General features: G+C 37.5%; 1 pseudogene; it reads right to left on the reverse strand.

Annotated features, from left to right (window-relative positions):
• Positions 1 to 2,794: 2,794 nt before the first annotated feature.
• Positions 2,795 to 7,648, reverse strand: LOC113351832 (annotated as a pseudogene).
• Between the last annotated feature and the right edge of the window lie 8,341 nt (positions 7,649 to 15,989).

Consider the following 15,989-nt stretch of genomic DNA (forward strand, 5'->3'; position numbering starts at 1 on the left):
TGAGGGTTTTAGCATGTTGGCTATATGGGCAATGTATGAAGACGAGAATGAAGACTACAACAAATTGAGATATGAGATTGGGGACGGCTGTTTGCGATTTCTGGATGTGGGTCAAAATTGGTTCACAGTGCAAATATCGATTGAGAAATAGAGCCATTTACGAATTCATGGGATGGAGACATTTCAGGGATATCGATGATTAGAGAGTTGTACTTCAATGTAGTGACAACAATTTCTCATCTGCCGGACGGACTTATGTGCTTATCAGTATGTTCTCTTTTCATGATAGAATTTCACATCTCTTGTCTGCATAGCCCTGCCACCGGCGAGAGTTTGTTTCAGTTGCTTTGACGTAACTGGCCGTTTTTTGAAATCATCTTTGGAGTTGTATTGATTTAGCTCTGACTGACGATTTAACTCGGTATTGACTCGTTATGTGGGTTAACTCGGTTAGAGTGAGATGGTTTGAGGGTGTAAATGTCTTTTACTAAGCTTTTTAACTGCCACCTGTGCACTAACTGATGTCAACAGTTTTTTGGACGGAAAAAGTCAAATATATGGCATGAAATAAATTTTGAAAAAACAGTGGCACTTTCTTAAACATGAAATTGGAAGTGTGACATTTTATTAAAATCCCCAAATATTATTACAACCTTAAACAGACACACCAAGACTACCGGAGCAGCTGTAAACAGCTAATACAGGACTCCTCGGAAAAGAAGACATCCCATGAGTCAGCACGGTCTGAATCGTTTCAGTCAGATGTTTCAGATCCTGAAGATCTGTTGCTATTACCATCACCATCAAGTTGTTGATTCTCCGAAAGCCCAGCATTCTGATCATCACCATCGCCATCATGTTCATGATGGACTACTAGAGGTTGAACAATCTCATCATTACGAGCATTCAAAAACTTATCTCCACAACAGATACAAACAAGGGCTACAGCATAGAGAATCATCACTGGAAGCGCACATAGAAAAAGTAGAAGTACATGATGAGAATCCATTGTCGCAGTTTCATTACGATCGTCATTCAAGATTAGGTTTTCAACAAGAACCACCTTACTTCCACCAGCTTCTCCTTGACGACCAAAAGAAGTACTGTAATTCAGAGTAGATTTGATACCATGGACAACAACACCTCCACTGGCATACCAATCTGGATATGTGATTTGAATTTCATCAATTGTGTAATTGGATTGGGAATTATTGGTTACAAGAATTGTTTTTTCTGGTAATAGAGTTGGGATTCTTGAACCTATTGCAAATGTTTGAAGAACGGAGAAAGAGAGTTGTTGTGGGATTATGTGATAACCAATAGTTGATGATAAAGATTGACAAGAAGAAGAAGTAGAGGTATTGATCAAGGGATTATCAGTTGGGATTAAAAAGGTTGCAGTAAGTACCTCAGCCCAGTTACTGTAATCTTGAGTAGCCATTAAAGCTTCAATTATCTTCTCAAATTGTTGTTCTGATGATGATGATGCTTCTTTCTTGAATATATCGAATGTAGAAGAACAAGAACCAGGAACAACGATTTGTTGTTGTTGTTGTTGTTGTGTTGATCAGAAACTGTAATTCCGAAACCAGAAATGAGGAGGATTAATGAGACCATGAAGTAAGTTGCCATTGATGATCCAGACATCACCATTCTTGCTTGCTTGAAGATGAAATCTTGGGGTTTCTTGATTTTCTATGTGTTTCTGAAGGAGATGAAATCTGTAGAGAGAAAGAGAGAGAGAGAGATTGTTGTTACGATGTGAGATTATGAGAATATGTTGTGTGTTTATATAGATAGGCTTGGTGGATATTCAAGGACTACCAAACGGACAGATTACAGTAGTCCTAGCTAGTAGTGTTTAGAACCGTTGTGAACCCTGAATGAATGATGCCTTAAATTGACATGCTCAATCCTATTGCATCATGCGCGTCTTACTTAGCAGGGGGAGCCTATAACAGCTCGCAACTCACCCAAGTTTACAAACCAGATGATATATAACCGCACCCGAATGACAAAAACCGACATGACGCTGAAGTTATATAATTCCATTCACTGACAATGGTAGAAGGAACTTTAGGAAGTGGGAATTTCATATACCCTCCAATACAAACACATTTCTGTTTCGCATCGATTCCCAATTTGATTTCAATCTCTGCACTCCAAACTGGGTTATCTCTACTTTTCTCAAAGAAATTTTAAGGTACATTGGCAGCATTCAAGTAACTGATGCAATCCTCAGCCTTGGAGAACAATTTTGACTATACTGGTTGGGTTCCTAACCAACAACTATGTCACATTTGTACTCATGAACAGTACAATAACTTGTTATAGCTCTCGACACTTGGTAGATCTTGTTCTTCATAATTGGTATTCTTGACAACACTTGATGTTCTTCAAAATACGTCCGTCTGATAGCTTTTGCTTTCATGACACAAAAGCTATCCTAAATCAGGCTGGTTCCTATTGGCAACCTATTGCAGATTCTGTGAAGTAGTTATACTTGCAGATATTATACAGGCTGGTTCCTATTGGCAAAATGATATCATGCTCAGGAATATCTATTCTCATTTTTGAATTATCTTACATGACCGTGGGTTCAGAAACAACGTTTTAATAAAAGTGATTTGAAGAAAAATTAATAAAAGTTAAGAAAACTATAAAATCTTAGGAATGCTGGCTGAGATCGAATCACCCCCAGCAACTTTTTCTTTTCCAAGATGCCTTCTAGTGAACTTAATGTCAATCAACATTCAACTAGGTTGCTTCAAAAATGAGAAATTCAGTTAAGCACTTAAGCTTGAACTTGTTCAGCAACGAGCTTTGCGAACCAAGATGACTCGTTCTCTAACAATATCTTTGGTGAGCCATATTCCACGACTTGGCCTGTTAAATACCAAAATTAATTTCCATATCAAATGCTCTTAAGGGTATGATAAAACACATGAAAAAAAGAAGAAGATGATATGACTGACTATTGTTTTTCACCAACCTTTATCCAGAACAAGGACAGCATCACTGTTAAGGACAGAAGTCATGCGATGTGCAATTATGATAACCGTAGATTCTGAAAAGTGTTGCCTGAGTGTTTCCTGCATAAGGGTATCGGTTGCTGTATCTACTGATGAAGTAGCTTCATCAAGAACCAGGATTTTGCTCTTCTTAAGTAGTACTCGACTTAGGCATACCAGTTGTCTCTGACCCATACTCCAATTCTCTCCATTTTCAGCAACTGCGACAACAAAGCCAATGCATATGGTAGATATATACAAGTTTACGGGTTACAATATGCCTAGCTGAATTTCAGAAAGAACAAACAAACCTGGGGAGTCGAGCTTTTTCTCCATCCTCCGTACTTCATCTCCAAGCTTGCACTTATCTAATGCCTATGACGGTAGAATAAACTGCATTAGTCATAGTTGATCCGGCCCAATCATGCTCTTCAAGCTTGTAAATTAAAAAATCATTATGTTAAAGTACTTTCTTTAGAGAAAACCGTTACCTCCCATATCTGGTCGTCTGTGTACTCCTCGAGGGGATCTAAGTTACTTCGCACATTTCCTTCAAACATGGTTGGGTCTTGGGGAATTATACTTAGTCTGGACCTCAAGTCATCTAATCCAATCATTGATATGTCGACACCATCTATTAGAATTTTCCCAGCAGAAGCTTCAACTATGCGGAAAAGTGCTTGAACAAGGGTTGATTTTCCACTGCCTGTTCTGCCAACAATACCAGTTTTCATCCCTCCACGAAAAGTGCATGTGACGCCGTCTAAGATAAGTGGCAAATGTGGTGCATATCGAATCTGCACAGATTGGTCATATTATTGTTTTCCCGAAAACATGTATGAAGATATAAACCCTAGCTATAAGTTTAAAACTGGGATGATAATTTCCACCAAGTATGCGCGGAAATTAATTGTTTACCTTTAGCTGAAGGACAGTGACTTCTCCACGAGAAGGCCAATTTGAGGCTGGCCTATGTTCTTTTACTACAAGAGGAGCTTCACTGGGAATACAAGTGTACTGAAGAATCCTTTCAACAGAAATAATATCTCTCTCAATAAGTCCATAAAGCCATATAAGCTTAACTTGCAGTGCGTTCAAGCTAAGTCCAAATGTTACCACTAGCCCTGCTATGGCTACCAATAAACAAAAGAGTTGCGTAAGTAGCAAATTAAGAACACAAACGACATTACATTTATATCGAAGTAAAATCTTACCAGGATTAATTATCCCCTGCGGAATAGAGATTAAGAAAACTAAAGCTAAGGCAAACGTTAAGGATGATAACACGTCCAAGCGAAAACCTAACCACTCATTTGCACCGGCTGAATAAAATTGCGGAAGTGAACTACTGTCTATCAATCTCATGTTTGCTTCCTTGAATCTTGAATCCTGATCAAAGCACGTGATAGTTGTCAAGCCTGAGATAGACTCAATGAAGTGTTGCTTAAGTGGGGCATTGCTTACTCCCTTCAACCGTCCTAGTTCCCTTGTTGCAGTTATGCTGTATTGCTAAAAGAAGAAAAAAGAATTGTAGATAGTTTAGTGGCATAAACAAGAAGAAATTTGCAAAAATAATATGCCTAGCCACCGAGTCTCTGTAATCATAAGTGTGCGTGTTCATGCTATGTGCTTGGGGTGAATTTAAATGAACAGACGTCGACCATGTTCGTTATTACCTGACACCAAAAGCAGAAGAAAGCAACCGGAACATAAATAAGGTAAATTTGCCATCCCCCCAGCCCCATTACTCCAATAACAGCCAAAAGTCTTATTGTGTTCGTTACAAATCCCCCAAACATCGCCGAAGTGTAGGAATCTACTTCATCCTGATCTTCAGAAGCCTGAGAATATGAAAAGAGGCTGTATAAATGAACCACAATATAATGGTTTGAATCCATATTATACGGGAAAAAACCTCGTCAAATACAGAAGAAAGTATTTGTATATTCGAATCTACTTACTCTATCAAGTATTCGTCCGCTCGGTGTTGCATCCAAGAATGACATTGGGGCACGGAAGATACAAAAATGCATTTGTTTGAAAAGTATTGTGGCAGTCTTGTACCCCACTATTCCAACAATCACAACTCTAGCAAACATAAAAATGCAACTTAAGGAGCCCAACGCAGTATAGATAATGAGAGTAGAAGCTTCAATAGGAGAACTGACATCCTTAGACACAGGGGTATGTGAAGCCATCCAGTAATCACTTTGAATCTGGAGTATCTGATACGCAACCTGGGCCAACACTATAACCGGAACGAAAGCTCCCTTGTATGCTGCAGTAATATACTTCCAGTAAACTTCAACACCAACTTTTCCTTTTTGTCTATCTTCATTTTGAACAAGTTGTGCTTGATTATCGTGTAGTACCTCTTCAAGCATACTATCTTCTACAATACCTATTTCATGATCCAAGTTACCAATGATATCAGAAGAAATTGCTCCGGTCTCTGGTGTCATTTCCTTGTGGCCCAGCAAAGCTCCCTTATGTGCACCCACCAAGTCCATAAAATCGGTTCCGGCTGTGAGTATCTCTTCATAGGTGCCTGATTGTGTGATTTTCCCGTCTTTCAATACCTACAAATTAGAATGCAGTGAATTAATCATTTTCATCCAAAAAAATTAAGTTTAGATTCCCGTGTCTTACCAGTATAAGGTCAGCAGAAGGTAAAAACTCCACTTGATTGGTTGTGTAAATCACTGTTTTCGAATTCAGAAACTTGAGCAGGCACTCCTGGAATGCAGAACACACATATTTCAATAACTTAAGTAGCCAGAAAAAAAAAACAAAGCATCATGCGCATAGGTTATGAATAAATATATAGAACGCCAGTTATACCTTATATAGATGTGTTCCAGTATGAGCATCTAGCGCACTGAAAGGATCATCGAGGAGATATATGTCAGCATCTTGATATAAAGCGCGTGCAATTTGTATTCTTTGCTTCTGACCTCCACTCAAGTTAATCCCTCTCTCCCCTATTATTGTTTGATCCCCGAAAGGCAGCACTTCAAGGTCCTTTATCAATGAACATGCTTCAAGAACCCTTTCATACTTTTCTCTGTCCATCTCCTTTCCAAATAGTATGTTCTCCTCTATATTTCCACTTTGTATCCAAGGTGATTGAGAAGCATAAGCCTTTCTTCCACGTAATCTTATCTCACCAGACAGATTTTTCATTTCCCCCAATATGCAAGAAAGTAAGCTTGACTTTCCCGAGCCAACCGTACCACATACACCCACCCTCATGCCATTAATAACTTGCAAATTGACATCTTTCAGGGTAGGAATTTCCGAAAAAGACCAGGAGAAATTTCCATTTTTTATATCTACGGCAACTTCTGAAGTACTAGGAAGTTGGTTTATGTAATAGCTTGGACATCTTTCGACGCAGAAAACAAGAAACCCTGTAAGGGAAACTTTGGCTTTAGAAAACTTGGATACTAACCGAGGGAGATCAAAAATTGCTTCTTTCAAAATCCCAATTGTTGCAATTGTAGATAGGACTTTTCCTGACTCTAACGGGATCCCAGTCAACACACAAGCAAAAATGTGACAGCGGATACAGTGGTGGGGCTTATATGGAAAGAGACAGTGCTAATGGTCTCTATCCATAATCGCTTTCGCAGCCATCCTTCCTCATTCTCCCTAAGAGCGACGATCTTAGACAAAAACTTCATCTCCCAACCTTGAAGCTTAAGAATTTTCATATTCCTTATAATTTCTGATGTTGTCTTCATTCTTTCATCCTTGGACTCCATCAGTCGCCTTTGTACAGTTCCCTGCAATCGGCCCAATGAAATATTTGCCACTATAACTAGTACAGTAGCTAAAAGCGCTGCGAATGAAGCAACCCCACCGACATTTCTGTACAAGAGCAACAGTGCCAGGATGACTTGAAGCGGGACTTTCCAACAATCATGGAGATTGGAACTAAAATAACTCACATTATCTGCATCAACCGCCATGAGATTAACAATCTCCCCAGTAGAAGTACCCTGCCTTGATTGGTTTGATAAGGTCAGAAGTTTGTCGTAAGTGATTGCAACTAATGAATTTTTAACTCTGATGCCAATTAATTCCAACTTAAAAGACGAATGCCTCATCGAGAGTGACTCAACAATCTTGGCCAAAACAAAGGCAGACACTAAGACACATCCGCCTCTACTATTGAATGGTTGAGCTGCAGCAGGGTCATTGAGATATTGAACAAAGAAATCAATGAGGTATGGACCGACAAAAGAAGCACATATATACACAAGTGATAGTAAAGCTGTACATAGCATTTCCTTCCATGTTAACCAAAATAGTGCCTTGACAAGTCTGGGATTTGATATTTCATCATCACCGGCCATAATACTAGTATGGAAAAGTTTTTCTTTAAAGATGGGGTAGATTCCGTTGGCACTATGAACCTGAGAGAGTTGCGGTATATCATCGAGGCCTATTGTTTTTTTGTTACTTAAATCAAGCAAAGGGTTTAACCAAGAAAAGGTGAGGATTCCATATAAATTGGCTGTTGAATAAAGACATGAATCTTCTTCTTTTCCCTTGATAGTATTATGATCACTACGACTCAAAAGAGGCTCTCTAACTAAAGAAACCTTGCCGTCTTCTTCTTCCTCCTTGGCCATTAATAGTATTTGATTCTTCTTTACTGCTGAGATCTGTAGTTTTGCAAATATATTCTTATCAACAATATAAGAGATATAAGAAACTTTGAGAAGTAAATCAAGAATATTGATTGATATATAATTAACAAAACAAAAAAAATCTCTAATAATACTAACAGTAGATAAAAGTTGATCCTTTGACTGGAGATGAGCCGGACACCTCAAGTAAGCAAAGCAAATCTTAATTGGATTGAATAAATTGAATGCACCAAAACGCATAGACAGATGACTATTTATAGAAGAACATCCTATGGAGTCCAAGTCGTAAGCAAATACTAAAAATTGGTGTTTGTATCCTAAAGGGTATCAAGAAGAGTACCTGTTGAAAGGAAATATAGCCTTTGTGTGTCTTCCCGTAGGTTTAATACAGGTAGAGAGTTTAATAATCGCTGGGGTCTTACAGGTGGACCAATTCAGTAGAAGTTTAAAGTAAACCTGGTAAAAATTACCAAGGAAAAAAATAATTCTCGTGTCGTACTTAAATTCAGATACCAATCTGCGCGAAATTATTGATTGGTTTGTCAGACGCGCATCACGAGCTATTTTCAAAATCCCACGGAGATCAAGAGAAGCAAACAGTGAACTACGGAATTTCTCTTGAGAAGGAAAAGTACGACTGTTGTTTGGACAAGAAAACAGTGAACTACGGAATTTCACTAAAAAAAAGAGAAGTATCATAAGCAAGTCAACTTTGAAATTTCTATGGCGAAGGAGAAGCTCACTAGGAATGATATCTTTGCAGATGATGTTTAGATCTCCCACAAGAATTTGAAAGTTGGAAAAGTATTTGAGAGACTCCAGTTTCCCCCAGTTGTTGACAACCAATTTTTTGGGGACAGCAACCAGGATGGTATTAGTTTCCCAACAATGAAACTGGCAGCAATAGAGGCACAAGCTGTAAGAAAGTCCGTAGAAGTTTGCAAGAGGAAGACGTTGGAGAAACATAGGTGCGTCCTGACATTGATCGAATGATGGAATTTATCAGGAAGGAAATTGGAAATCAAGCACAAGGATACTCGACTGAGTTTGTTGATTAAAATCACAACTTCACCATGAGAAATTCCTATAAAATTGCAGAGTTACAGAACATCAAAATAGAGTCAGGGGTGGCGTGCCACTTCCTTCCCTACCCGTCTGCATTGTTCTTTTGTCACCCCCTCACTAAAACATTGGCTTACAAAGTTGTATTGGCAGGAGCACATGAGGAAAAAGATTCATCGATGCTATATCAATCTGTCATGTGGAAACTTATCGGTGGAGCTCCAGCTATGTTGCATTCCTGCAGAACGAGGGGCTCAAGCCGGGAGAGGCAATGTGCCACATCCTACTCCCGTCGGATGTGATCTGGATTATATAAATGTCTTGATCGTTTAAGCATCCAGCCGTATTCTCCTCGCGTTCCATATTCTTAGTATTGAATAAGTAATAGAATAAGTGTCGTGCTTCCCTGTGCACGTTTGTTACACATACTTGTATGGAATATTAAGAGTCAATTAGTGTTTGGGTAGTAGATTTTGATACCTTTTAGTGTTTGGGTCCTAAGTTTGTACGTTATAGTGTTTGGGTCGTAGACCCGTTAGTCAAAACGGTCAAACTGTTAATGTCTGTTAACTTTCTTAGTTAACCAATTTACAGGTTTTCCATTTCAAATTCTCGTTTTAAAATTTGGTTTTACAATCTAAGTCAGAGGCTATAACTTAATCATACAGTATTAAACTCGATTTGACGATAGAGATGACCGCACGTGTTAGTCTAATATTAAATATCATCTTTTAATCCCATCTCTCAAATCAACTGTAACAGCTTCAACTTCAGTCCTACATAGCCGCTCAATCTCTTTCGTTCATCACTGAAATACATGGGAGCAAGTAAAGTTCTTCCTGTTTTCTTGGCAACAAAACACACCAAATTTATAATGTATATTTTAACCTATTGATTCTCTTCTAACCTGTTGACGACACCCACTGAACCATGACTCATGGTTGTACAAAGCTAATGCAGACTGGATGGGGACTTCTGTCGAGCACTTGCTGGACAGGACCTAGTAATGGTGTTGTTCATTACCGAATCATCTTCTGCAAATGCCAACGGAAAATCCCTGAAAATTCATATAAAAAAAAAACCCAGACATTTCTAATCATTTATAAGTCTTAAAGAGATATCAATCCCCCACAGTACATTCCCCCAAGGCCCCAAACCATCAAAATCTGTTTTAATGGTAGCTAGCTTGTTTATAATGGCAGTAAAACTCCCCTCTTCTCTACTGATTTCTTGTTGTAACTATGTAAAAATACCAATCCAACTCAAACCCAACCCATACTTCTTGTGAAACTCTGAAATACTCGTTTCAGTTCATTTAGAATTTCAATGGCAGAAACATGACTTTACTCAGCCAAACTCTGTCTGAAACTCAACAGAACTCGACTACTCTCTCTTTGTCTCATGAGCCAAAATCAAACCCATCTTTCCTCTTCCTACACAACTCTAATCCTTCCTCCATTTTCCACATTCACTTCACTTTTCGCATCGACTCTGATCCTCCCTAATTGGCTAACCATTGGCTAATTCAAAATTTTAAACGAAAATCATATTTAACTAACGGAAGTTAACGGTTGTTAACAGTTTGACTGTTTGACTAACATGTCTACGACCCAAACACTAAAGGATACCAAAATTTACGACCCAAAATACTAATTAACTCGAATATTAATGAATAGCAGGTTGTCGTTTGCTTTGGTTTAACACCTTGTCTGCCTAGGTTCTTAGGCCTCCTAGCATATGTCCACCGTTTCTCTAAGTTTTGAGACTCCGATTCCAAGATTCCAACTGGCCGCGTCTCCAAATGAGGTTGCACTTCACTAGAAATTGGAATCTCAATCGTAATGTTTTCAGTACCACCATTCATTTTCTTTACTGCATTTGTCTCACCCTCATTTACAGTCGCTACAACATTGCCTACTTTCGTTTGCATTGGCTTGAGCTAGTGCTGATGGTTTTCCTTGAGTGGCCAACGAGCTTTTTTCTTTGTTGTGACTTGAGTAGAGAAAGAGTTAGGTTTATGTCCAAAAGATGAACATTTTGTAGGTTTCTTCTTAGTGCATCCATCCATCATCAATGGATTTCCAAGAAAGCTAGCAATCACACTCAACCCTAATTTATTCCATAGATTAAGTGGAACATTATAAATCAAAACCCAAACAAGAATTGTCTTCATCTCAGCAATTGATTGCCCAATCAAAATATACTACCTCCGTCCCAAAATATAGTGACCTACTTTATAACTAAATTTAGTTATAAAGGATCACTTAATAGTGGGACGAAAAGAGTATATTTTTTTTTCCTTTTTGACATTTAAGAATTCCCATGAAATGGTGGAAGTTTTATATGACAATAGGTCATAAATTTTCAAGCCGTTGGCATATTTTCGAGTTGTTGGCATAATTATTGATATAACATTTATACCACATGAACATAATTTCTGCCATGAGTATTATATGTTCCAAAATTTAGATCTGAATGTTTTAAAATACGTTGATGAAATTCCCGTTAATAATTTTTGCCATGAATATTATATGTTCCAAAATCTAGACATCGGAATATCTTGAAAAACGTTAAAAAGAAAGTGAAATTCCCGTTAATAAGTACCATAGTGGAAGAGTGAGTGGACGAACGAATTCTAATTATGAGGTGCTACAATATTATCGATGTATAAAATTTTGAACACTTGCATTTCGTAAGTGAAAAATGTTAAATAGACATTGTCTATATTTGTGTTAAGTACAATACTGTCTACATCATTTATATTTTGTGGATTTGTGAAATGTATATGTTTCGGACAACCCTAACCTTGTAAGCCGACTTTCGGAGGTTAATTAGGTTCATGGACTTAAACATGGTATAAGATCAGGTGTTTTTTCGAATAGTGCGTGGATATTATCTGGTAAAGGTATCCTACTACTATTACTACCACGTTTTCTTCTTCTTAATGTGTGACCCCATAAGGTTATTAGTTAGGCTCTTGGGCTTTACCAATTTTGATATGAGTTTGTTGAGGATCAGGCATGAGTAGAGGAGTTAATCATCGTACTATTATACTTTTAACAATTTTTCATAATTGTCGAAATTGATTGTATTGATGAGTTGATGTATAGAACGAGTAACAAAAAATGGCTCAAAACCTAACTTGTAGAAGTCCCACTTTGGAAGAAGTCGTCTCAAGTAGTTTTGATATTTGTCAATCAGGCTATGATTTGTAATGTCTCAAAAAAAAATCATAATTGAAAAGAGGAGGGTACCCAAACATACCTCAATCTAAAAAATTTCCACCTATAAGTCGTTTCTCCGAAAGTGATTGTCTATAGACCGAGTCAAGACAATACAACTAATGGGTTCACACTTCGTGTGATCGTCTATGGATACGAGATCGAGACAATACGATAACAAGATAACTTGTGTGATTGACTATGGATACAAGATCGAGACAATACAACAACGAAGTATGTTTACTTGATAAATGGTTTGGACTAAACCAAGCACAATAGGATTACTATCAAGTAAATAGGAATTAACTTTTGTGTATTTTACTTCTAATTATAATAACAACAATTATAATTGCAGAAATAGAAAAGTAAAAGACACAACAAGATTTTGTTAACGAGGAAACCGCAAATGCAGAAAAACCCCGGGACCTTGTCCATAATTGAATACTCTCAGGATTAAGCCGTTATACAAAATTAAACCAACTTCGTATAGTTGAAACCAAGCAACTAAACCTATAGTCACCTAGTTCCGTTTGTATCCCTGCGCCTCCAACTTGTTAATAAGTCACGCACTTGGAACAATTCCATTGGTTCGTATTCCAAACAGTAGAGGAACAACAAATATGTTTGGAAAAAACTCTTTTCAATCAAGTGATATAAGTTCGACAAAAAGCTCTTCCGTTTATCCCAATAAACTCCTTTGTCAGGTCATTAGATCTATCCAATAACAACTACCAAAGTAATTGTCAAGATTTTCCAATCAATACTTTGAATCACAAAGAATTGTATTGATGCCGATCTACTTAACTAATTAATCCAATCTATCACAAAGATAAACCGATTATAGTTGGTTCCTCTTTAACCGAAACAAGTAGTGTGCACACCAAAGATTATGAACCTGAAAAAGCGGGGGTCTAACAACACCACCCAATATTTCGCTTAGCAATCTGTATGGACTAACTCCGAAATACTTTGCTAGAGAATCAACTAGACAGTCAGACTCAATCTAGATAAAAGTATCTCAAGGAGTTAATATCTCTCTCTTGATTTGATTTTTACTCAAGCTAAAAACAATAGCGAGTCTTTATCAAATACAAGGAATAATTTAGACAGTACCAAATACCAATGTCCAAATGTTAATCAATGAAATCGACAACCACAAGGTCAGATCTCCAATCGATTAACCTTTAATCCACAACCTGTATTATTTCAATTATAAAGATAAACAACATAATGCGGAAAATGAAATAACATAGACACCAGAAATTTTGTTAACGAGGAAACCTCAAATGCAGAAAAAACCCGGACCTAGTCCAGATTGAATACACATTGTATTAAGCCGCTACAAAGATTAGACTACTCCAAGCTAACTTCGGACTGGACTACAGTTGAACCCCAATCAGTCTCCCACTAATTCAAGGTACAGTTGTACTCCTACGCCTTTGATCCCAGCAGGATACTGCGCACTTGATTCCCTTAGCTGATCTCACCCAAAACTAAGAGTTGCTGCAACCCAAAATCGCAGACTTGATAATAAACAAATCTGTCTCACATAGAAAAGTCTACCAAAGGATAAATCTGTCTCCCACAGAAAAACCCTAGGTTTTGTTCCGTCTTAAGATATAAAATCAAGGTGAACAGGAACCAATTGATAATCCGGTCTTATATTCCCGAAGAACAGCCTAGATTAATCAATTACCTCTCAACAATCCTTCTTGACTACACAAGCGGTTTGTCGAGGAATTACAAACAATGAGACGAAGATGTTTGTGACTTCTTTATCTTTCCTATCGGAGAACTCTCACGATCTCAAGCCAATCAAAGATTGTACTCGTACGATAGACGATGCAAGATCAAATCATACAACTACGATAAAAGTAGTATCGGTCTGGCTTCACAATCCCAATGAAGTCTTTAAGTCGTTAACCTGGTTTTAGAGAAGAAAACCAAAGGTTAAAGGAGAATCTACTCTAGCGAGCGCACTAGTATCACACAGACGTGTGGGGATTATTTTTGTACAATCCTAGATGCCTCCTTTATATAACCTTCAAATCAGGGTTTTTCCTTTGTTACAAAGAAATCCATATTCACCGTTAGATGAAAACCTGATTTATATTCAAGCTAATATTTCTCAACCGTTAGATCGAAAATTTAGCTTGTCACACACACTTGGGTATACGTTTACTGAGTTGGGGAAAACCATTCCCAAACGTGTACGTGTATGTTGGTTCAACATAGTAACCCAAAAGGTTAACCATATGAGCAATTCATATTAACCTAGTTCTTCTTCACCATAACTAGTTCAATTGACTCAAATGAACTAGTTAGAGAGTTGTTCAATTTCTATGAGATCTTATGTAACTACACAAGACACAATTGAAACAAAGATTATATAGCATACGACTTTTTGTCTCATAAGAAGTAGGAGATAGAATATATAGACTTTTGAGTGATAGATAAGTTCAAGTATCCACATACCTTTCTGTTGATGAAGTTCCATGGTTCCTTGAGTAGATCTTCGTCGTTGTATGATGAATCTCCATGAAGTCCTTGAGCTCAACTACAGTTTTCTATCCTAGTCTGAGACTTAGCTATAATAGACTAGAAATCAAGACTCATAGTTTTGATCACTAACATTGACAAACATGCTTGATATAGAAATGCATGCGAGGTCGACCGAGTATCAATGAAGATCAATACTGCATACGCATAACTTTGTATTTGTCAAAAGTCCATTCGTCCTTTCATCAATACGAATACAATTTATGAACGACTTTACTTTTGACAACATATGGGACCTTCAAGTTCACGGATGCAAACAATATCACAAAATCATAAAGATTAATACTGCAATAAAAATCTTTGCCCTTAGAAGGTAGAATCAATCTTTTTCGCACGGATTTATACCAAGAGTGGTTACCAAAAACGTATAAAAAGATTTCCTTCACAAAGAAGAACATACAAATTCATTGACGACTATGCACCATAGTTGACATGAGATGATTGTGGACACTCAAGAATATATAGCAATGTGAACTACTACCCATTCTCGAACTTCCTTCTTTCTGATTCACCAACATCACTCTTGTAACAGCCACAAAATAGATTAGAATAGGATTTCTCCAAGAATCCTAGTGCCCAAGTCCAAGAAAATAGAACAAGTGCAACGAAACGGAGCAAACACTAAAAACAAGAGACAGGACAAATACCAATATTAACTCATCAGAATTAAACAATTCTCATCTCCATTTTGAAGGGATTCAATAAGGAAGAGAATGCAAAAAGAATGAGGTAAATTCGAGCTCGGACGAAGAAGTTACGGCCAAAACAAGTTTACCGAATATCGACGTCAAGTATGCATACGGGTTTGCGAACTTAAACCCCTGGATTTTGATTTTGAATGCTGTTATACATACTTGGTATGTGTACCATGTAGTCCAAACATCCAAAACTAGTATTTTCAAACCTAAACATTTAAGAACCTTAAACACAGATCAAGTTAGGTAGAAATGAACGGTAAGCAAGATTATTATAAGTATTCTAAGCAAATAAAAGTACAAATCTTGATCAAGTTTATAGACATACCTTTTTAGATGAATCCAATCGAATTTTACAGCCTTACCGAACATAATCTGTGTTCCCCAATTCTTGTGCTTCCCTCATCGTATACAAAGCGGGGGATTCCTTGGTGAGGATGCACTTCCAACACAATCAAGTTGCGTTGGGGTGAACAAAGTCTTGCTCACCATAAGTGACCTTTGAATTATCATGAAAGAGATCACTTTTAGAACCTTTCACATCCAATTCCATTTTTCCAAAAAACTTGTAAAGTTCCAACATCATGGATACTTCCTTTTCCATTATCATGGAGTTTTCAGGAAGATCATTCCTTTTCACACTCAAAACATCATTGTCTTTCTTCGGTATCCACTTCTGAGTGCGTTTAGGAACAGCCGGAACCTTCTTCTCATCACTCTCTTCTAGAATTCTTGGAAGAGAATTGGATTGACTATTCTTTTGCAAGTTAGTCTTTCTCCAATTGG

The sequence above is a fragment of the Papaver somniferum genome, chromosome 2 (genome assembly GCF_003573695.1).
Source record: "Papaver somniferum cultivar HN1 chromosome 2, ASM357369v1, whole genome shotgun sequence".
NCBI classification, from domain to species: domain Eukaryota; kingdom Viridiplantae; phylum Streptophyta; class Magnoliopsida; order Ranunculales; family Papaveraceae; genus Papaver; species Papaver somniferum.